Source organism: Leptopilina boulardi, unplaced genomic scaffold, assembly GCF_019393585.1.
Source record: "Leptopilina boulardi isolate dan_hultmark-lab unplaced genomic scaffold, ZJU_Lbou_2.1 LbouV2_399, whole genome shotgun sequence".
NCBI lineage: Eukaryota > Metazoa > Arthropoda > Insecta > Hymenoptera > Figitidae > Leptopilina > Leptopilina boulardi.
In genome coordinates, this window is record NW_026137972.1 from 955,071 (window position 1) to 980,050 (window position 24,980).

The window sequence follows — 24,980 nt, forward strand, 5'->3', positions numbered from 1 at the left end:
TTGTACAGTGTACATGTGTACATGTTTCTTTCAGTTATTCGAAACAATTAGTTGAATTTAAATTCATTTGATAAACATTTCAACTTACCGATTTATTTTCAGCACTCATTATTTATTACAAGTTAAAAAGAACCGACATAACATAAACAAAACTCTGAGAGACACTAACAAGGAAGAAGCACTGTACAAACCATTTCACAAACCTCGTCATTTTACACTTTCTTGTAGCAGAAAACGTTTTAAAGCAAAATTTGCTAAATTTTTTAATCAAATCATCTCTCTATCACTATTTTAAAGTGTTCTTACATATTAAAACAATTATTTAATATTATATTTCTTAAAAAAACATTTTTTGTTTAAAACAATTCAAAAATACCCGCCGTGAAAATGACTTTTCACGCATTTTCACGGTCCAGAAATAATGTTCATCTGATCGAAATTTGAGGTATATAAGCACCTTTAATGCATGCGTTGGTTGTCACTTATTTATAATAAAAATGTAGCCTAAACATATTTATTTATTATTAAATTAAGATTAATAATTTTATTTAAACAGTTTGTGAAAGATTACCTAGTTATTTTTTTAAGTGTTTTTTTTTTTAATAATTAAGTAAATTATAATTGGTATTAACCGTATAATATTACGTGAATATCGGTAACCTAACCTGTATAAATAAATATAAATTAGAATTTAATCTTAATATTCTCAATTAATTAAATTGAATCTCTTAATTTTTAACAGGTATATATATATATATATATATATATATATATTTGTTTGCACAAAAATAAAATTAGGTGTATTTCAAAAAAAACTTGAAAAAATCAGATTTTTAAAAATTCATAACTCGAAAATTTGAGCACTTATAAAAAAATAAAAAAATACATAAACCTTCTTTTCCTACAAAGAATAAGAAAAAAATATATTTAGACGAATTTAAAAGGTCATAGGTAAATCTCACGTGGAATCGTATAATCTATTATTATCATTAATATAATATTTATTAATTAAATAGCTATAAATGTAATTTAATAATTAATTAAAATAAATATTATATTGATTATAATAATAATGATAATAATAGATACAATATATAAAAAATAATTACAATAATGCTTTACAAATATGATAAAATTATTATTATTGTCAATATTAAAATAATAATAATAATAATTATTATTATTATATAATTAAGTACGTTAAGAAAATTAATATTACATTCTCATCATAATGAGAAAGTATTACATTTGGGCGATTTTCAGCAATCTCTAATTCCAGTAAATCTCGACGTTTTGAGACTTTCTGATGCCGAAAAAATGGGTCCTAAAAAAATGTCTGTCTGTATGTATGTCTGTAGACAAAATTTGGTCCGACGATAACTCGAATAAATTTTAATGAATCGACTTCAAATTTGGTATACACTTTAAGTGTACCAAAATGTCGCCTGAGTTCGTTGGACAGATAATTTCGTTGAAAAACAACAAAATTATTCAAATTTTTAGTTTTTAAAAATTTCCAAAATTCGCATTTTTCAAAAAAAAATTTTTTTCAATTTTTATTCGAAAATTGCGAGTAAAAATAAACACTTTTTTCCTTTGACAATTTTTAATAGCGATATACCACTTTTTTTAATTACAAAGCAATATAATTAACAAAAAAAACAATAAAAATGTTTTTATATTGCATTCTTAGTTTTCTTATTATTATGCATTTTATATAAATTTTTTTATATTTCTTATAATTTAACACCTCTTGAGTTTTTTTAAGATCAGGGAAAAAGACAAAATTCTATCTGGAAATCAGGGAAAAAAAATTTTCAATATTAGTGGCAACCCTGGTAGAGAAACGAAGAAGAAGATACGAAATGTTTTTTTTTGGGGGAAATCCCCTGTAGTTTTGAGTAACACAAATGAAGTTTGAAACCGAATCTCTCTGGCAAATCCCCGACAACTTATTGCAATATTCTATTATTACAGTGATGACGATAATTATTATTATTATAATAGTTTGCTCCTCCATCCAAACGATTGAAGTTGAAGGAGTCTTTGATGATGGTAGTAGATTTTCCCCACCGAAACCCCCGAAAGGAAGATGCTGCTCTCTTGCTCTCACTCTCACGTGCTTTGATACATACGTGTGGTTACATATATTATCGTCGCACACACACTTTGGCCTTTTCTGGTCCTTGGATAGTGGCCGGTTCGCCGGTTCGTTGGTTAGTGGGTGCACAGATTGCCGTGCGTTCGGTTTCTTTACCGCGCGCGTTCTCAGCCATATAGCTTCTTTACCGCGCAAAAAATAATCTCCTATAATTTGTGCAAAAAAAAATTTTTTTTTCAAATTTACAAAAAATCGCAAACAATTTTTTTAACATACACTAATTTAAAAGTATCAAATTGGTATTGAAAATATCAAATTACAAATTTAATCAATTTCATATTTTTGGTATCAATTCGATACTTTTAAATTAGTGTAGCATTTTTTTATATTTTTTTAAATTTTTAACGCCTGATAATAAAAATTAAATCCAATAATTTGCGTTAATTAACTAAATAATTAATTTATTTTTATCCATATTGTATTAAATTATCTAGTTCTGTAATTAAATAAAAAAAAAACCGCTGCCAAATTGAAATATGAATTTTTTGTGTAATTCTAGTTATTAATAATTACAATAAATTTTTCAAAAAATTAATTTCGTGTAGGGATAAATTAATTTAAAAATTGTACAAAATTTGCATTGCCGCGGTAATTTTTTTTTTTTAAATTATAATCGATGTGTTTTAAAGGCACCCGGTATTAATTGTGTGATTTCTGCGACAGTAAAACAGTTCAGTGAAGGTATGCAACGAGAGAAGGATTACAAACCTGCAAATAAAGCTGTGTACTGCTATTTAAAGATGTCGCGATAAAATAGAAAAAAAAATCATTCTTTTAATCTATTGGAAAGTATGAATTTAATATATAGAAAAACTATTAAATTCTCGCAACATATATATATATACATATATATATATATATATATATATATATATATATATATATGTATATACATATATATAGTGAATTGAAATATTAATGGAGAAAGTGCGACGAAACTATGTGCGAAAGAGTGGATATTGTGAAATGAGATATTTAAAGGATTGAATAATCATTTTCCCTCGCATATCATTTTTTTAGGTCAGCCTACACTCTTGATTGTGCAATCATATAAAATCATTGTATATATTTTTTTTTATTGCGAAATGATCCATTCAAAATTCATATTTGAAAATCAGTTCTTGTTAAAGATTTTTTAATAATAACGAAAGTGATTAACGAGTAAAATTTGTAAAATAATTTCTTTACTATAACAATAATGAGGTACATACGGAGAAAAATGGAAAAACGAATAAAGTAACTTTTACTATACTTTAAAAGTAAAACCTGAACTGTCCGCAGTTTCTGCGCATTTCTAGCAATTTTTACTCCAGAAATATTAACTCCAAAAATAGAAAAATTTACTCCTGAAATAGTAAAAATTATTCCGGAAATAGAAAATTTTACTATTTCTGAAGTAAAAATTACCAGAAATGCGCAGAAACTGCGGACAATTCAAGTTTTACTTTTAAAGTAGCAAAAGTTACTAGTAGTTAGTAAATTAAATAATTAGGCAAAAATAAACAGTTATTATTAATAATGTAAGATATTTTAATTTCTTTTTATTTTTTTTGTTTAATTAACTATTTTTAAAGAAATTAAAATTTTTTACTTACATTGGTTCTTTTTTTCAAAAAGTACAATAAAAAAATTAATTTTTAATTCAAAATGTATTTTTAATTAAAAAAATATTTAATAATAATTAATCATTTTATAGAATTCAATTAAAAAGTGACAAGAAGATTCTGTTAAAAAAAAAAGTTTGAGGGACTTGAACGAGAGAGAAAGAGAGAGAGAGACTTTGATATCCGCACAGGCGATGTACCGCGCCGTAGAGATTTGAATACCAAATTTTCTGCGATTTCAATGTCCTTTTTTTAATCCCTTCGCAACCTTTTTTTTGCGACTACCTGCGAGTCCCCACGCGTATTTTTAGTCGTGACACGATTTCTTTATATATATATATATATGCAAGAGTAGATTCACAGAAATAGCCTTAAGATTCTGTTTTTGACAAAACCATTATAAAAAAAAGAAACTGAAAACAAAAAAAAATGCATATTTTATTGTTCATTCATTCAGCAGGTATAAAGATGCGGAGAAGCAAGTTGTGGAATTTTAAAGTTGATTATTTATAATTCTGAATCATTTTTATCAATGTTGGTATTTTTTCGTTTTTTTTTGTGACGGGTATTAAAATAATTTATTTTGTAATAAATTAGTCACAATGTATTATTTATTTAACGTATATGTATAATTTTATAATTAGACAAAAATTTGAAACTAAATTTTTTCTAAATTATAGTGAAAAATCGTCCAATAATTTCAATTGAGATAAAAATTGTTTACTAATTTTTAGTCACTGACGAAATAGTTGTTTAGCAACTGAATCGTTTCAGTATAAGATTTCCACTGAAATTCAGTCTCATTTCACTGAAAATCAGTAAAAATATTACTGATTTATAAATTCTGCATTATCATTAATCGGTAAAACAGATTTGACTATTTCAATTAGTAAAGAATTCAACTAATTTTCAGTGAAATATAACTGAATTTTAGTGGGAATTTTGTTGAAGTGATTCAGTTTTTTAAATTCCAATTACTTCATCAGTGAAATCTCACTGATTTAAATTTAGAGAGTATAAATAACAAAACTTGTAAAAAAATTTATTTTTATTAATTAACCTTAACATTATTGTAAAAAAATTCCGGTAGCACAATCCGGGAAAACGAATTGCAGTGTGGTATGTTGAATCTGTTATTTGGATTTTAACAGATATAGCAGTCCTAAGTTGAATTTGTTCCCAAAATAGATAGTCCAATACGTTTGATTGCAAATGACGTATAAATAAAGAATTAGCGCTTTGAATGTTCGATTTGGTCAAATGTGAATATTGGATGTATTTGAAAAATTACAACTAATGCATAAAAGAATGGAAAAAAATTTTCAGTTTTCGAAAGGTTTTCTCCTGCTCTTTCGAATGGTGCAAAATTTTTCTTTTTAAATACAAAATTCACCCCTTTTTTTGAAAATCAATAATATCTTTGAATTTATTTTTAAAAAAGGGGTAAATTTTTTATTTAAAAAAGAAAAATTTGCACCATTCGAAAGAGCAGGAAAAAATCTTTCTATAATACATAGATCAAAATTTTTTTCATCCTTTCATACAAATCAGTTATGATTTTTCAAAAAATCCAATGTTCACACTGAAAAAAAAAAATTATTTGATTCAAATACTCGATTAGTTGACTATTATCAAATAAATATTTATTTGTATCAAATAATTATTATTTGAATCAATTAAATTGTATTTATTTCAAATACAGAAATTATATTGGTTCAATAACAATTTATTTAATTCATTATAAAAATTATTTGATCCAAGTAAATATTTATTTGATTCAAGTAAATATTTATTTGATTCAGGTAAATATTTATTTGATAATAGTCAAGTAATCGAGTATTTGACAAATAATTTTTTTTTCATTGAACATTTTTACTATTGGATCACTTTAGAAATTTTGCCTCATACATAAATATGTTAGTTGTTTATTTACTTGGACTAACGATATAATAAAAAGGCGAAAAAAAATATTATACATCGACTTTTAAAAAGTTGTATGTTTCTCGATTTAACTTCAGATGCTGACTAATCATCATGAGCAATTAATTGATAAAAATAGAAATAGACTTTTCGAAGATGGAAATAAAATATGGCAAGAGTAACTTGGTTTAGCCTCTCCTAGGCTTTGTCTGTAATTAAAGTATCGAGACATAGCCTAGAATAGGTTAGGTCAGGGCTCGTACTTCACAAATGACCCCGTTATTCGTCAAGGACACACGTTAACGGTCAAGTTCAAGGTCGCATGAATGAAATTCAAAATTTTTCCATTTGTCAAAATAGTTTTCTTATAATTATTATTTTTATATACACATTCAATAAAGCACAATTTTTTTTACTATTGACACTCTAGGATCTACACTGAAGAAAAGAAATATACTTGGATCAAATAAAAATTACTTGATCCAAGTAAATAATTTACTTTTCTATTATCCAGTAAATATGTAGTTGAACCAAATAAATATTTACTAGACCTTAGTATTTTATTTTATCGTAAATATAGTAATTTGTAAATCAAATACAAATTTACTTAAATCAAATAAATGGAATAATTCAAGCTAATAAATATTTCTCTAAATCAATTATGAAAATTATTTTATTTCAATACTGCATGTTTTTTAATTCAAATAAATATTTATTTGCATTGAATAAATTTTTTTTTGAAATAACTAAAAATTTTCTTTATTCGATTGAAGTATACAATTTATTTGCATTAAAACAACAAATTTTTTGATTCAAATAAATCGAAATTTGACTTAAATCAGAAATTATTTAACTCATTCTTTTCATTTTAATTAAATATTTAATTGATCGAAGTAAATTTTTATTTGTTTTTATAAAAAAAAAGTATTAAATAATACTTTATTCGTATTAAATAATTTAGTATATTAGAATCAATAAAATAAATTTATTGTGTCAAATAATTTTTATTTGGATGAAAAAGTCAAAAATATTTAAGTGAAATAAATAAATGAATTGTTATAAATAATTTATTACTTGTATTAAATAAATTAATTTATTAGATTCAGTTAATTATTTACTTGAAACAAAATACGATTTATTTGGTACAAATAGGTGTGATTCAAATAATTCAATTTATTTGAATTAAAAATACCAATTTTTTGGATCCAAATAAAAAATAATATTTTGAAGCAAATATTTTTAAAATATTTTTTAAATTTGAATTGTTTATTAAAAATAATTAATTTATTAAATTAAATATTAATTAATTAAATAATTTATAATAATTAAAAATTGATTAAATAAATGTAATAAAAATTAATAATTAATTAATTAATATAAAAATAATTTATTAAATAACAATAAAATCGCAGAAAACGTAAACAGTAAAATTCATTTCATTTTTAAATTAAATTTGTAAATTTGTCTACTTTTTATAAATAATATTTTGTTATTTTATTATTTCAAATTCGATTTTTAAAGAATTCAATATTAAATTCCCTCGATTTCAATTTGAATAATTATTTCGAAAGTGGTTTTACCGACCGTAGAGGGCAGCACTTACCGGAGAGGTAATCATATAACTTTTTTTTTAAAAAAATTTTATTTTATCATTTTTTTTCCTGATTTTATTAAATTGTACCAAAAAAAATATATAAATAAACCACATTTTTTGTTGTTGTTAAATAAACAATAATCTAGAAAATAAAAAAAAAAGAATATTAAAACACACGTTTTAATTTTACCTAATATTATAATAAACCGTTTTTTTTTCATGTATATTTTAATACCTCGTTAAAATGTTTAATAAAAAATTTTTTTCTTGCAAATAAAATTAGATTGATGGAAATAAAAATTTTTTTTATTGAATATTTTCGAGTCGGTATCAAAACTACACAAGAATTTTCATAAAAAAGTTATATTGTACAAAACATAAAAATTGTTATTTTTTACATTATATTTTTTTAATCTTGTTTTTATTTTTTGTAAATTTTAACTTTTTTGTAAATGAAAAAATTTTTTTTTTAATTTGTTATTTTGTACATTGAATTTTTTTTTGTTTTTTTTCAACGTTATTTTTTACATAATTTTTTTAGTTATTTTTTACATAATTTTTTTTGTTATTTTTTACATATAGAAAAAAAATTTTTTCGTTATTTTTTTGGGGCGGTTTGAGGTGCCCACAAACTAAATGCATACATTGAAACTGTATATAAGTTGCATTTACAAGTACAAATGAATTTTAACATTAATTCGTATGCAGTTTAAAGTTTGGGTCAGTTGGGGTAAATGGGGACAAAATCCGTATTTTTCACAAATTACGTAAGTTTCTTCCTTTAAAAGGTTATATTTGCGGATTTATTTTTTAAGTTATTATTTACATTCCCAGGATTAATTTTATGCAGCAGAAAAAATTTAGATAAGCTTTAAACGCATAAAACTGACTGTCCCCATTTACCGTAAGATTAAAATTTTTTTTTTTAAATTTGGGGTAAATGGGGACAGCATAGTTTCTAAGAAAGGTTTAAGAAAAAGTTTCCTTAAGTATATTACTGTATTAAGGGATGGAAAATCTTGAAAAAAATTTGTAGTAGATATATAATAGTTGAACCAATTAAATTTTTTTTTTATTTGAGTATTTTGTCTCGCATTTGAAAAAAAACAGACTTAAAAATCATACAAAATTTGTTTCTTATTCCTTATGACTCCCATAACAGAAATTCACTTGAATTTTTGATTTTTGTCAATTTGGTTAATAATAACCCTAAAACTTTGAAAACTCGGAGTAAATGGGGACAACTTGTTATTATTAACCAAATCGACAAAAATCAGAAATTAAAGTGTATTTTTGTTAAGGAAATCATAAGGAATAAGAAAAAAATTTTGTATGATTTTTAAGTCTGTTTTCTTTGAAATGCTAGACAAAATACTTAAATAAAAAAATAATAAAAGATATCAATTAAGCAAATTTAATCAATTTATAAAAAAAATTTAAGTTCGTCCGCCCTATTAAAAATTCCTTTCAAGTATTTTTATCCCTTAATACAGTAATATACTTAAGGAAACGTTTTTCTTAAACCTTTTTTAGAAACTATGCTGTCCCCATTTACCCCAAATTAAAATTTTTTTTTAATCTTACTGTAAATAAGGACAGTCAGTTTCATGCGTTTAAAGCTTATCTAAATTTATTTCTGATGCATAAAATTAATTAATTTGTGAAAAATACGGATTTTGTCCCCATTTACCCCAACTGACCCAAACTTTAAACTGCATACGAATTAATGTTAAAATTCATTTGTACTTGTAAATGCAACTTATATACAGTTTCAATGTATGCATTTAGTTTGTGGGCACCTCAAACCGCCCCAAAAAAATAACGAGAAATTTTTTTTCTATATGTAAAAAATAACAAAAAAAATTATGTAAAAAATAACAAAAAAAATTCGACGCCTCCCGTTGATAAGATGCCCGTTCATTTGTCAGAATAATAAAATGCCAACTCGAGCTCAGTTCAATATGAAGCTAGTTCAATTGTCAAAATAATAAAAGGCTATCTCAGTTTCAGAATAATATAATCCTATCTCGCATTAAATTAGAATTCAAGTTTTCGTAAATTAAAAAAAAAGTTTAAGTCGATCAGAATATTAATTCATACTTTTTAATGATTAATTAGTGATTAATAATTATTAATAAAATAAGAAATAGAATAAAAAACAAATAATAAAATAAATGAAAATAAAAAATATTATTAAAAAAGAAAAAAATTAATTTAGCCTTGAATTATTTATTACTAATATTATTTTTTTTATTATAATTTTTTTATTAATTTTTTTATTTTGTTAATCATTAATTAATCATTACAAACTATTAAATAATATTCCGATCGAGTTAAAAATATTCAAGTTTTCGTAAAATAAAAAATTTTTAACTCGATCGGAATATTATTTAATAGTTTGTAATGATTAATTAATGATTAACAAAATAAAAAAATTAATAAAAAAATTATAATAAAAAAAATAATATTAGTAATAAATAATTCAAGGCTAAATTAATTTTTTTCTTTTTTAATAATATTTTTTATTTTCATTTATTTTATTATTTGTTTTTTATTCTATTTCTTATTTTATTAATAATTATTAATCACTAATTAATCATTAAAAAGTATGAATTAATATTCTGATCGACTTAAACTTTTTTTTTAATTTACGAAAACTTGAATTCGAATTTAATGCGAGATAGGATTATATTATTCTGAAACTGAGATAGCCTTTTATTATTTTGACAATTGAACTAGCTTCATATTGAACTGAGCTCGAGTTGGCATTTTATTATTCTGACAAATGAACGGGCATCTTATCAACGGGAGGCGTCGAATTATGTAAAAAATAACTAAAAAAATTATGTAAAAAATAACGTTGAGAAAAAACAAAAAAAAATTCAATGTACAAAATAACAAATTAAAAAAAAAATTTTTTTCATTTACAAAAAAGTTAAAATTTACAAAAAATAAAAACAAGATTAAAAAAATTTAATGTAAAAAATAACAATTTTTAAGTTTTGTACAATATAACTTTTTTATGAAAATTCTTGTGTAGTTTTGATACTGACTCATATTTTCCGCGCATTTGATTGCGTCGACGGCGCATAAACTTGATTCAATATAAGTTCCAATGTTCGCCGCTAGATCGACCATCATGTCCAGCTGATTACAAGGAAAATTTGTGTTTTAAAAAAAAGGCAACAATTCGGTCGAGTGGAGTGGTGAAAATTAGTGAAATGGTGAACTTGTGGCGTGTGTAAATTTAGATTAAGGTGAGTACTCGACAACTAACAAATTAAATAACATTGTTATCGTAACGCGACACGCGTCATGAAACAAATGAAAATCACATCAAAAACTTATTCATCGATATTTTTTTTTTGTCTGTGTATTCGCTACATTTTCCACTTGGTTGTTTTCCAAATGTCCGTCGCATTTTCTCAATCCACACACTTTGGGATTTCTCAATTTTCAACTCGACAAAAATCTGGGGGAAAATTATTTTATTTTATTTCTATGAAAAAAAAAAAAAAAAAAATTAAATAAATACAAAATCCCCTATTGAAATGAAAAATATATTGAGATTCGATCATAACCTTTTTGTATCTGATTATGATTCTTTATATATATGAGAATTAAATTGTTAATTGTGTTCAAGATTATTATAGTAATTTTTAAATTATTGCACAGTCACATGCAAAAATACACATTTAACGTAAGCTTTGATTGTGTTTAAGCTATCGTGGCTCATTCCCATCATATCAGAGAGATTTTCTTTCTGATTTATTATTGTGAATTTTAAAATTTTCAATTTTTATTCGATTCGAGATATCTAATTAAATTTTTAACGATTTATTTTATTTTTTTTTATTGAAATAAAAAAATTTAATTTCAAATACGAAAATCGATTTTTAGGTTATAAATTTCATTTTTATTTTATTACAATAATTATTTTATCAGTATATATTAACTGTCCTAAATAAATTAGGTTTATTACTTAATATTACTTGCATAGGGAATTTAATAACTAGATGTAAAATATTTATAAATAAAATATAACCTCAAAATTTTTTTATTTACTAACTGTTATTTATGAAATAAAAAATTTTATTTTAACTTTAATGTTATTAATACTAAGTTTCTAATATTATTATTATTATTATTATTATTATTATTATAACATATATATATATATATATATATATATATATATATATATATATTATATTATTATTATAACACAATTTTTTACTTAACTAAATATTTATTAATTTAATCAAATCCATAAAATAAGGAAATCTATAATGGAGAAAATAATAATCATATTATAGACTGAAAAAAAAATTTATTTGATTCAAATAATCGGATGACTATTATCAAATAAATATTTATTTGTATCAAATAAATGTTTATTTGCATCAAATAAATATTTATTTGCATCAAATAAATATTTATGTGCATCAGATAAATATTTATTTGTATCAAATAATTATTATTTGAAATGGTATTTGTTTCAAATACAGAAATAATTGGTTCAAATACAGTTTATTTAATTCAAATAAAAAATTATTTGCTTCAAGTAAATATTTATTTGATAATAGTCATCCAATTATTTGAATCAAATAATTTTTTTTATAAATATTTACAATTGAGGAGATTCATATGAGATTCAGGGGTAACCTCTGTGATTTTATTCATCATTCCGTTTTTTGATAGAGATTAGGGATCTAATTAACCATACCAAATATTAATTAAAAATATTTATTATTTTTCAACTTACACCGAGAAAAATGATAAATTTGTCTCAGAGCCTAATAAATATTTATTTGATTGAAATAAAATTTTTGTTTGATTCAAATAAATTTTTATTTAATTTAAATAAAAAATTTTATTTACGCCAAATAAATAGACTAGTTGGCTGTAACACAAATATACGATTATTTAATTCAAATATATTAGATTTGGTTCTAATAAAACATTTCTCTAGGTGTTTTTTCATTAACAAATTAATGAAACTTCTTTTTTTAAATCGATTATACCTTTTTTTATTTTTTACAGTACAAAAAAGTTATTATCTGAATGTTTTTTACGCAAAAATTATTGAACTTTAAGAAAAAAAATATTTAAAAAAAAAATGTTTAAAAGGTATTTACTTATTTAAAAAATAAAATTAATTTTTGATTTTTAAACCTGTTATCGGAATTTAATCGGTCTGAAAAAAATTATAGTAGATTATAGAAATTATTTAATAATTAATTTTAATTAACAATATGTTAATTATTCTATTTTTAAATATAAAAGAAAACCACGCTATCTTTGACTGAAATAGGCCGATTTAAAAATGAATCAAATTTCAAATTATAAGTACTTTTTGGAGAAAAAAATGCCAAGAAATGTGTTGACATACACGTGTTTCTTATTTATAAAAACATCACCTTTTTTTCAAAATAATGTATATACAATATATGAAAGAAATTTTTATCTCCACATTATTGTCTATTCATTTTATTTCAATTCAACATTTTTTTTTAGGTTATCTTTATACATAATATCACATGTTTTTAAAAAACAATTGATACATTTTTGTTGTAAATTTTTATCGTTAGAAAAAACGATATTATAGAATTAGTAAAATTTTAATTAATTTGAATTAGTGACTCACTTTTTCCTTTTGAATCCTAGTTCAATTTCAATAGTAAAAAAAAATTTGTCCACTATTTTTATTAATTCAGAAACAAAAAATGAGTCACTATTTTAAATTAGTTTAAAATTTTTACAAATTATTTAAAGAGTTGAAAAGTTATAAAGTTGATTTAAGAAATCAAAAAATAAACAAACAAAATATTTTGTTACATAATTTAAAAATTATTTTAAAACCTAATTATATTTTACAGTCAAAACTTGTTCAAAATTAATGTTAAAATTTTTTTTTTTTACATTTATAATGTAAACGTTTGAAACTAGTTTTAAATTATGTAAAAAGAATATATTTCATGACACAAATAGATGACACAAAGAAAAAACCTGCTAAGGTAGTGGCTATACTTAATATAAAATTAGTAATGAAAAGTAAATAGACACTTTGAGATATGATAACTTGACTTAGGACAGTATAATAAATAGGAACATTTTAAAAAAATAATATTTATAAATTTTTTAATCAAAATTCATCCTCTTGGAATGTGAAGAAAAGGATAATGTTCGATATTTTTATTAATAATTTATAATTAACTAATTGTTATTTAAACAAATTTTTACTTAACAGAATTCTTATGTATCGAATTTTTATTGTACAGAATTCTTAAAACGCTGATTTTTCATTTGTCCGAAATTACAAATGACCGAACAAACAATCGACAGAAAGATTTTAGCGCGATTTTTAAAATCCACCAATCACGATTTTCTTGATAACTTTTGATTGATGAATTTTAAACATCACGCTGAAATCTTTCTTTCGATTGTTTGTTCGGTCATTTGCAATTTCGGACAAATCAAAAATCGGCGTTTTAAGAATTATACCAAATAAAAATTACCAAAAATTTCTGTTAATTAAAAATTCTGACAAAAAAAAATTCTGATCTAATAAAATTGTTGAAAATGAAAATTCTAACTAATGATTTTTATGGGATATTCAAGCGCCCCACTTAAATTTACTACAAAAATAGTATTCATTACTATATTTTACTGTTAGTCTGTTTTTGAATTAGTTTTTTTATTCCACATTTTTTTAACTCGGGCCTCTTTGAACTAGAAGAAATACCTAGTAAAAAAAAGTAAGTTAAATTTATCATAAATTTTCCTGTGTATATTTAAAATTTTTAACGGTTTTTCTATTTTGTTTTTATTCAAAAATCGAAAACTTTTAGAATTATATATATATTTAAAATCTGCCCTCGATAACTAGTGTACATAATTTATATTTGTAACAGAGATAACAGTAAAAAATAAGCGTTTATTAATAAAAATAGATTTAATAAATCCGATAACTTATATCGCGGTAGAATTAACACTTTGCGAACAAAATCTGAATTTAAAATTATTCTCATTATAAATATTTATAATCTATTTTTATTATTACTATTCATTTTTTTTTTTTCATTTAGTCAATTCTTTTTCCAACAATAATATAGTAATTTTTGGTAATTTTAGGTTCTGTGAGAGTAACAGTAAGTTTCAAGTAAATTTAGTCGATTTTTAAAAAAAATTACCCCCATTTTTAATTTTTAACTATAACTTAGGGATTTTTTTTTTGATTATGAATTTCGAGTCAGATTTTAGAAATTATAAATGGCGGTTAATTTTTTTTTTAAAAGGATTGAATTTACCATAGTAACGTTTACCATAGCAGCGGTGGCCATAGTAACGGTAACTATGGTACACTGAAAAAAAAATTCTGGTTAGGGTATATTTAACATTACTTTCTAGTTATGTTAACCAGAATTCTAGTTGAATTAACTAGAATTCTCGTTAATATAACCAGAATTCTGGTTAACCTAACCAGAATCAAAATGTTAAATATACCCTAACCAAAATTCTGGTTATTCTAACTAGAATTTTTTTTCAGTGTAACGTTTACCATGGCATCCGTTGCCATAGTAACGGTAACTGGTAACGTTTAGTGCAGCAGTTACCATAGTAACAGTAACTATGGTAACGGTTGCCATAGTAACGGTAAATATGGTAACGTTTACCATGGCAATGGTTGATATAGTAACGATAACGATAACTGCTATGGAAACTTGCTATGGTAAAGGTTACTATGGTAATTGTTACCATGGAAATCATACGAGTGTACGACGGACGGACGGACACCAAAGCAAAACTATAAGGCTTTTGGGCCTGAGCCACGAAACCCTTAAAATTCAAGTCAAACATAATCTCAAAATTAATGGTTGCAGGTAAAGGGATCATTCGAGAATCTATATAAAAACGTTATAGTTACATTCTATAGAACTTTTCCGACTAAGAATTTACTCTTTAAATCTGAATTAGTGAAAATGTTTACTAATTTGAATTAGTGACTCACTTTTTGCTTCTAAATTAGTTAAATTTGACTAATTGTTAGTAAAATTTTACTAATTTAAAAGCAAAAAGTGAGACATTAATTCAAATTAGTAAACATTTTTACTAATTCAGATTTAGAGAGTATAGATTGAAAATTAAAGATGAAAAATGGATGAATTAAGAATGTGTTTGAATAAAAATTTTAAATATTTCTATTGATATATGGAAATATTGGTTTAAAAATATAAGAGTATTGGTATTAATGATAGATATGGACATAGAAACAGAAGTGAAAATGAATGTTATTTTCTGTAATGAAAAAATACATTGAACAAATAATTTAAGGATATAGATTTTGGATAAAATCCTAGAGATTTAAAAAAGGCAGTACACTGCAGTGACGCCACTGAACATGCTTCAGCGCCCTCTGTTTTTAAATGGCGGAAAGAAAAAGGAAATAATTCGTACGGTCCTTTTTGTTTACATTCGCTTTGGCATTATCTACTGTCCGCTCTATAAAACATCAAGCTCATACAACAGCGGATAAATATTTCAATTTTTTTTTTAAAATTTTTACATTAAAAAAACTGTTAGTATTAATAATGAAAAGTTGAAAAAATATTTAAAATCAGAGTAGCAAAAATTTGTCACAGAATAAAAAAAAATAATAATAATAATTCTCAGTGGAAAAGTCGGAATTTTATGGTAAAATGTGAATGTTTGTTTAGGTAAAGTGAAGACGTCTCGTGTTTGTAGAGAGGCAAGTGGGAATCCTGATCCGCAGCAGGTTTTACTTCCCACTTCCGGTTTCCAACCCTTCTTTGGCGTCATAGCCCTACCCTCTCTCTCTTTGCTAAATTTCCTCTGTGTGGCTTTTATCCCCCACCCAGACTCCCCCAACGACTATTGATTGCTCTACCGCACTACTGCCCTACTTTTATGAAACCCCTTCCATGTGCCCTAGAATTCCCCTCATCCCCCTCAATTCCTGTGTCTCTCGCACAGATGAAACATTCTGAGATCGTTGATGATCCAGTCCTTTGCCTCTTTGTCTATATATATATATGCATTTTTCTCATCTCGTTATTGTTCTTTTTAAGGAAATCAACAGTAGGGGGTCAATGTTCCATTCAGTGAACCACCAAATTTTTCACCCTCTATGTCCGTTTAAATATTTTTCAAGAACGTTACAAACGAGAGAGAGAGAGAGAGATAGTTGAATTCTTGCACGGAGAGAATTTATTTCCTCCCAAGAGATTCAGTAAAGTAAACTCACTGGAGACAGGAATTTTTAAATGAAGTTTTGGTTTTGAGACAAAAATATGTGGGCAATTTACGAACGGAAAGGAAGGAATTTCGAAGTGAATTATATTCTAAAAGTAAAGAAAACAGTTTTTTTTTTTTGTTTATTAACTATGCTTTCGAAAATTTGAACTAATTTTTTATTAGAAAATAACAAATCTAAAATTTCTATATTCAATTTGAAATGGACTAGATTTGTTTTAATGGAAAAACGAATAAAGTAACTTTTTCTATACTTTAAAAGTAAAACCGGAATTGTCCGCAGTTTTTGTGCATTTTTGAAAATTTTTACTCCAGAAATTGTAAAATTTACTATGTCCGGAATAATTTTTACTATTTCAGGAGTAAATTTTACTATTTCTGCGAGTAAAAATTCCTAGAAATGCACAGAAACTGGGGACAGTTTGGGTTTTAATTTTAAGATAGTAAAAGTTACTTCATTCGTTTTTTCATTTTTTCCCGTGTAGGACATTTTCAAAACAAAATTTCGACGAAATAAAATTTCTACCATTAGCTACCAGAACCTATATAATGAGTTAATTTTGCATTTACGAGAATCTTGCAGTTTCAAATAAATGTTAAATAGCAAAAAAAAAGTAAAATTTCTTTTAAAAAAAAGTATAAAGTTTCTTATGACAATACTTGGATGTATGTATACTTTATTGGTATTTTCACTATAATTTTCGAAAAAGAAATATCATTAATTCACGAGGTGTTTCAATAAAGTTGAAAACTTTTCATGCGGACAAACCTCTTCCTTTATGGATCGATCTCAACGCTTACTCTCTTTGTTCTCAACATTCACATCTATATGCTCGTTATGCCTCTGAAATAAATATCTCGCTCGAGGCAAAACTCTATGAAAAAAAGGGGCGCGTCTTTTTCCCTTTTTCCTCCATTAAATCATATATATGTATCTTTGTTGGCATTCTTTATTTGTGCTTTCTTTTTTTTTATATTAGCTGTATACACAGAAATATACCAATTGCAGCGTATTTTTTTTTATTAATTCTCGAATCTACCACTGAGAAAATTATTTTCTTTTCATAAAAAACTCATTTTTGCAACTTCTTATATATTTGGTTTTTTAACAAAAATTTTAGATTTTCTCAACTTTTGTTGGGTGAATGAAAAAAAAATCAACAAAATGTTTTGTCAGAAAATTAGAAATATCTCTCAAAAAAATTAACACTAACACGAAAAGTATTAATTTAATACCTACTTTAGATATATGTACTAAATTGTCATTTGGTTCTATTTTGATACCTAAAATCGGTACTATTTTAGTACTTTCTTTTTACAGATAATAATTTTTCTATACTTGATAGAAACATTATTTTGATAATTTTTATTTAAGGACATTATTTTAACTGATAAAAGTTATCATTTTCTTTTTTAGAAATTGCCTGCGCACATTTATCAATTTATCTTTTAAATGCCTTAGATTTGGACTATTTTATTTTATCCGAAACTTTTTTTCATTGTGTGTTATTATTTGGTATACCCTCAGGGGCATTATATATATATATATATATATATATATATATATATATATATATATATATCATTGATAATATTTGATAAATGGCATAAAAAAAAATCTCAAGTTTTTACACTCTATGAAGGACTCGGGTCTCTTGGATCAAATTACATTTATTCTATATACGGTAAACAATTTGATACACTGAAAATGTTCATATATATATATATACTCGAAGTACCTAAAAATATGGCATTATTTTTCTCATAAAAATAATAAAGAAATCTTATAGATAATAAAGAACCTTATATCTTCTCTTTCACAAATACCTTTTTACGTTTTGTGTCCCATCATATACGTGATCTCTTCTGTAACTTTATATACTTCCATCTACATTGCGAAAAATAACAATCTGACATAAGAGAAAATAATATTTTTTAGAAACAAGAAAAAACAACAAATTTAGTTCGTATACAGAGTTCATAGTCCACCATTTTCCCTGAAAATTTCCTTTTTCCCCTATTTGTCACTAAAAGTACCCTATTTGTAAAAATTTCCCCTAAATTTTCCCTATTTTTCACAAAAAACTTAGAATAAAGCTTTGATTTTTATGAGAATATGTCTAAGCAAACAAGTAATTCAAAATTCTTGTGGGCTTGGGTTCTAGGGGTGTTTAGGGTCGCTGACTACGAATCGGATCTCAGATTTTCAAAATTCAAAATGGCGGATGCAATACAGTGGACAAGTTTTTAAAAAAAATTATTCGATTTCCCAAATCAGTATCTAGGGGTTTTTTGGGGTTGCTGATAACGAATCCGATGCCAGATTTTAAAATTTCAAAACGGAGGATGCAACATTTTTTCTATGTCATCCATATTGCATTCTCCATTTTGAATTTTTAAAATCTGACATCTGATTCGTGATCAGCGACCCCAAAATCTCCTAGATACTGATTTGCATAAAAATCTACAATTTAAAAAAAAAACTTGTCCGACATTTTGAATTTTGAAAATTTGAGATGAAATTCGTGATCAGCAACCCCAAAAACCCCCAGAACCTAATCTCACAAGAATTTTAATTTACTTGTTTAATTATACATGTTTTTTGAGAAAAAAAAACCTTAACATGATGCAGTAAATTGGACAGAGATTCGTGTTCAGCGCATCAAAATACGTCAGAAAAAAAAAATCAAAATCGATAAATTAAAAATTCTGACAACAATTCGAATAATTTCAAATAATATAGGTACTTGACATGTTATCAAGATAAAAAATGTGATAAATATAAATAATTGTGCGCAATTTATATCTATTTGTTTAATTTAGATTTACGCATTTATATCATTTAATTAATTAATCTCAGATAGATGGAGCTATATTATTAAACAATGCGGGGAAACGGTCAAGTAGCGTGACTCAATATAGAGTCTGTCAAACGCCTACTTTGTATTAAAGTGATGTGTGGACGTTATAGTCAGACAAACTCGTTCCCCTAATAAGTAGTTATTGCTGAATGTGGTCAGACCACTCGCTTGATGCGGATACCTGCAATGGATAATTTAATTATCATTGACATCTAAAAAAAAATACTTGTCGTGTAAAAAAAAAAATTTCTAACAGTAATACCAAAATAATAATAATAATAATAATAATAATAATAATAATAAATACTCTCTAAATCTGAATTAGTGAAAATGTTTACTAATTTAAATTAGTGACTTACTTTTTGCTTTAGAATTAGTTAAATTTTACTAATTGTTAGTTAAAGTTACTAATAATTAGTAAAATTTTACTAATTCAGAAGCAAAAATTGAGTCACTAATTCAAATTAGTAAACATTTTTACTAATTCAGATTTAGAGAGTAATAACAATAATTGTAATTATAAAAATAATTCTAGTTTCTAAAATATATACGTTTCGCGCCATTATTGTTTATGCGCGAAAATTATTGGTATACTTAAGTACTTTCGAAAACTATGTGGTCTTTTGAAAAATCCAATATGGCGGATCCAATGCGCTCAAAAATATCAAAATTGCTATATTGGATCCGCCATTTAAATTTTTTTAAAAACCAACTTCAAATTCGTAATCAGCGACCCCAAAAAACCCCCAAATAAAAAGTTTCAGACAAATTTGATCAAATTTTCATATTGTTGGTCGCCATATTGGATCCGCCATTTTGAATTTTTAAAAACGCCATACGGCAAATGAAACTAGACATCTTAAGCCTACAATTTCATGTATTGAATGATTTTTTAATATATCAAACCAATTTCGGACACTAGAGGATGTTCTTTTGTCAGAGAATGGCCCATTATGCTTAATTTAAGAATATTTTATACTTAAATTCAGTATATTTTATTCTTAAAATAAGAATATATTCTTAATTTCAGTTTACGAGTTTTTCTGTGCACAGAAAAAACTTGGACTCATTTTTGTTGCAACTCATTTTCTTTTGGGTATCGAAATGAGTATGGGACAAACTTCATGTTATTCAAAATGATATTGGCTGGAATTTCAGATTTCTAAGTTGGCATCATAAGCAGAGTAATTTTGTATTTCAATTATTGTTTCTAATATTTCAACAACACCAGAAAGATTATTTTGACCAGTACGAATATTTAGAAGTTTTTAAATAAAAATTATTTATTATTATTTACGTAGATAATAATTAATTTCATAAGTTTTTAAATTTACCGCTATTATTTAAGTTGGCAGTACCGTTCCTGTTGTCAAAACACATGTTTTCATTTTTCTAACCTAAAAACATATTTCCTTTATTATTTTATTACGCGATTACAAGCAATTTTTAATCAAATATATTAAGTCTAGCGTGTTATTTACTTCTTTGTAATTATTATATTTCATGTTTTTGTGCAAAATTATTCGTTATTTCACAATATTTTTCCATTTTTCTTTTTCTCAAAATGAAACTTGCCTGTTTCATTTTGATACTTTTACCTTAGAACTCGAAATGAGACAACCAGTTTCATTTTTGTTGCGAATCAAATTGAGTATAGAATCTATACTCAATTTGAATTCAGGTTTTTTCTGTGTGTATAAAACAAAAATTTACCAAAGTTTCAAATGAATTGAACAATTTTTAATTTTTGATTTAAACGTTTATGGAGAATAATTACCCTTGAGTTCCGCGATGAATTTAACAAGAAATTTTCGTATAACACCTTTAAAAAATTTATTGTTTGGAATGAATTTATAAAAGTCATTACTAAACTTGCATGAAAGTGTTTCGGAACATTAAATATATGAAGTTGAGGGCAATATACAGTGTCTGTCGAGTAATTCAGTACAATCTTGAAGGTCATCTCATTTTGTGGATGAATCACGAAAGGATTGAACGCCTCCTGCGAGTTAAATTAAGCATCGATCAAATCTCCGCAGGTTCCTCTCTCCCTCTCTCTCACTCTTTCTTTCACCACATGAAAATTTTGTCGGTACGGCACGGATTGCTCGATTTCCGAGAACAATATAACGAACCTGAAGTGGTGGCAGCAGGCCTACCACGCCATTTATTATGCGGCATCACGTGGTAAGCCTATCAGCCACTTTCGAGGGGAATCCCCTATTTTACAAGGTCATACTCTTCAAGGCCCACCCCGTCAAGGTGAAGTTCATTCTCACACATGCGACCTCATTTTCTTACAATAAAAAAAGAAAAAGAAAACTTCTTTTTACGTTTCATTCACATCTTTTTTTTTCTCTTCTCAAAAAAATTTTCATTTTTCTTAAAAAAAAGTCAATTTTTAAGAAATTTTCAGTTGAAAAATGTCTCGAAACGATATTAGAAGTTGTGAAATAGATTTTCTCTATCACGTCAGGATTTTTTTCTAACCTCAAAAAATATGTTAGATTTTATGTATCATACAAATTTTTTAAAAATTGGCTTGATTTACTTAAAACTGGTTCGTCGGGGGTTTTTGGGGTTGCTGATTACGAATATGAAGTCAAAATTTAAAATGACGGATCCAATATGGCTGAAAATTTTAAAAATGTTTTTTTTAATTTTCACGTAACTTGGTATTTAGGGGTTTTTGGGGTCGCTGATTTCTGAAAAGGAAGTCAAATTTTGAAAATTCAAGATGTCGGATCCAATATGGGGGACGAATTTTTAAGTAACTTGCTACCTAGGGGTTTTTTAATTTTCAAAATCTGACTTCATTTTTGTAATCAGCGACCCCAAAAACTCCTAAGTACCAAGATCCGCCATTTTGAATTTTGAAAATTTGACTTCATTTTGCATATTTGTATTTGATAAAAATTACTATATTTCTTTGATACAATGAAATAAAATACTTACGTCTAGTAAATATTTATTTAATTCAAAGATAAACATATATTTACTGTATAATATAGACAAGTAAATTATTTACTTAGATCAAGTAATTTTTATTTGATCCAAGTAATTCTTTTTTTTTTAGTGTAACAATAAGGCGTAACCTCTTAAGTAGAATTGTTTAAAAATTAGAAAAGCCTATATAAAAGATGAATATATGACTCCACCCCTTATTCGTCCTGACATCTTACATCATGCCTTTAATCAGAACGAAAGGTGGAACGTGATTTAATCAAAAAAAGTAGTGCAATCAATTTGATAATGACTCCATTTCTACCTCAAAGAATTTTCTTTCACTTTGATAACAATTCACTTTATAAAAAAAGCGGTTTCACATAAAATAAATAAAATTTAGTAGCTTTTTAAAATCGTTGGTTTATTCCACGATGATAATCATGACCCAATTTTTTTTCTTTCTATATCAAAATTCTGATTTTCGAGGGTAAACAAATTTTTAATTTCTTTTACAAAATAGGGGAATTTTAAGTAGTTACAATTTTTAATATTTGTTATTGTTATGAAAATAATTAATTAATTTTTAATAAATATTACTAATACATAATTAATTCAATATTTGTGTAATTTAGGTAGAATTACACATTTTATGTAAATGTACTTAATTAACAAATTTTATTTATTTAATTATAACATAAAATTTCCTAGGAAATATCTACCACTGAATTTATTATTCTAAAGATTATCATTCCACGTATTCTCGTGACCTATAGAGGAACGGAAGTTTTATGCATAAGTGGTGAACTCTAACAATGAGTCATAAGAAATCCCAGAACGTTAAGAATTTGTTGAAAAAAAAAAACATTGATGTGAATCATCTTTTCAAATAATTAATTTATTTTATTTTTGAACAATATTAGTTTTATGTTATTAAATAATTTTTCGAACTAAAATTTCATTTTTACACCGTTTTTTGATTTAATAAAAACTCAAATTGGGACGAGGCAGAGTGTGACAAAAAGTACTTTTTTTTGGTCAAAATTTTGGTCTAAAATCTTAATTACAAATTAGTATGTAAAAAATTTGGTATTAGTCCTCAATAATGATGATTGTGTACATATAAATTACGTATTTTTCCGAACTCATTTCGGATTAAGATGTAATACCAAATTAAGACCGGATTTTTGTTGATTAATACCGAATTTTCTACATACAAACTCCGGATTATTCAGCACTCATTTTAGGTTAAGTTAATTTCTGCTCTAGTTTTACTATAAAAAAGAGTAAAAAGGGTACAATTTTAATTTCTCTTCTATTTTTACGAAAAACTAGATCAGAAATTAAAATGTCGCTGTTTTTTCTCTATTTTTACAAAAAACTATAGGTTAAAATTAAAATGGCACTGTTGTAATTTGGCGCCATTTTAAATTATGCTCTAGTTTTACTATAAAATAGAGCTAGAATTGAGCCAAATTATAACGGTGCCATTTTAATTATTGCACTAATTTTTTGTAGAAATAAAACAAAAACAGCATCATTTTAATTTCTGTTCTAGTTTTTCGTAAAAATAGGACAGAAATTGAAATGGGTCCATTTTCGCTCTATTTCTACAAAAAAAGTAGAGCTAAAATAAAAATGGTGCTGTTTTTGCTCAATTTTTCCGTAAAACCAGAGCAAAAATTAAAATGGCACTGTTGTAATTTGTCGGCAGTTTAATTTCTGCTCTAGTTTTACTAAAAAATAGAGCAAAAATGGCGCCATTTTAATTTCTGTCCTATTTTTACGAAATACTAAAACAGAAATTGAAATGGCGCCGTTTTTGTTCTAATTTTTATAATTTGTTTTAAAATTTCAGTAATTTATGAAAATTCCATTAATTTTACCGTACAAAAATTAAATTCCATGACTTTTTCCTAACCTAGAGAGTTTCCCTGAGTGTTAGACACCCTGGCCGGACTAATTCTGGGTGACGAAAACCTAACAATGAATCGAACTGTTTTGGATTAATTTCAAATTAGTCCGGAAACAGTCCGGAATTTTTATCTGAGCTAGTGACAAACGAATTCCTAAGAAAATTTTCAATTAAAATCATCGACATAAAGTTATGTACATAATTATATATATGAGAAGTTTCTCGATAGAGCTGCTTTTGAAACCAACGAAAAGAATTCTGGAGGTTCGTTAAGAAGTGGTGTGTGCTCAGGCAAAACTTTCTGTCAATCCAAACGACAACGAGCATCCTAATTTCCACCACAGAAAACACAAGGATTCCTAAATTAAAGAAATCAGTATTTTCTGAAAAAGGAATCTCTTCTCCTGATTCGGCAAGGTATAATCTTAAATAAGAAGCTAAGTTGTAAGAAGAATACTGATTAAGGAGAAATTCTCGACTACTATTTCGATTTGTAGAAGGGCGCAATAAGATTCTCATAGGGGTTAAAACAAAGTATTAGGATTATTGGATATTACAACTTTTAGGTGCCAACTTCCGTAATAGGGAATCCCAGATTAGGCTCATCTTAAATTAGATTAGAATTTGCTTTTCAATAATAATAATTATGTGTTACAAAAGAAATAATAATTGAAAAAACTTTTTTTCATATTCTTACATACAAATTTTG

General features: G+C 25.2%; 1 protein-coding gene across 2 annotated transcripts in view; it reads left to right on the top strand.

Annotated features, from left to right (window-relative positions):
• Window positions 1-10,399: 10,399 nt before the first annotated feature.
• LOC127289001 (R3H domain-containing protein 1) overlaps window positions 10,400-24,980 on the top strand; it is a 55,820-nt gene continuing 41,239 nt past the window's right edge. The window contains exon 1 of one of the 2 annotated variants that reach the window (XM_051316733.1): window positions 10,400-10,536. The gene's annotated coding sequence lies outside the window, so the exon portion shown is untranslated. The remainder of the gene's footprint in view (window positions 10,537-24,980) is intronic. The other variant, XM_051316737.1, reaches the window with a different exon arrangement.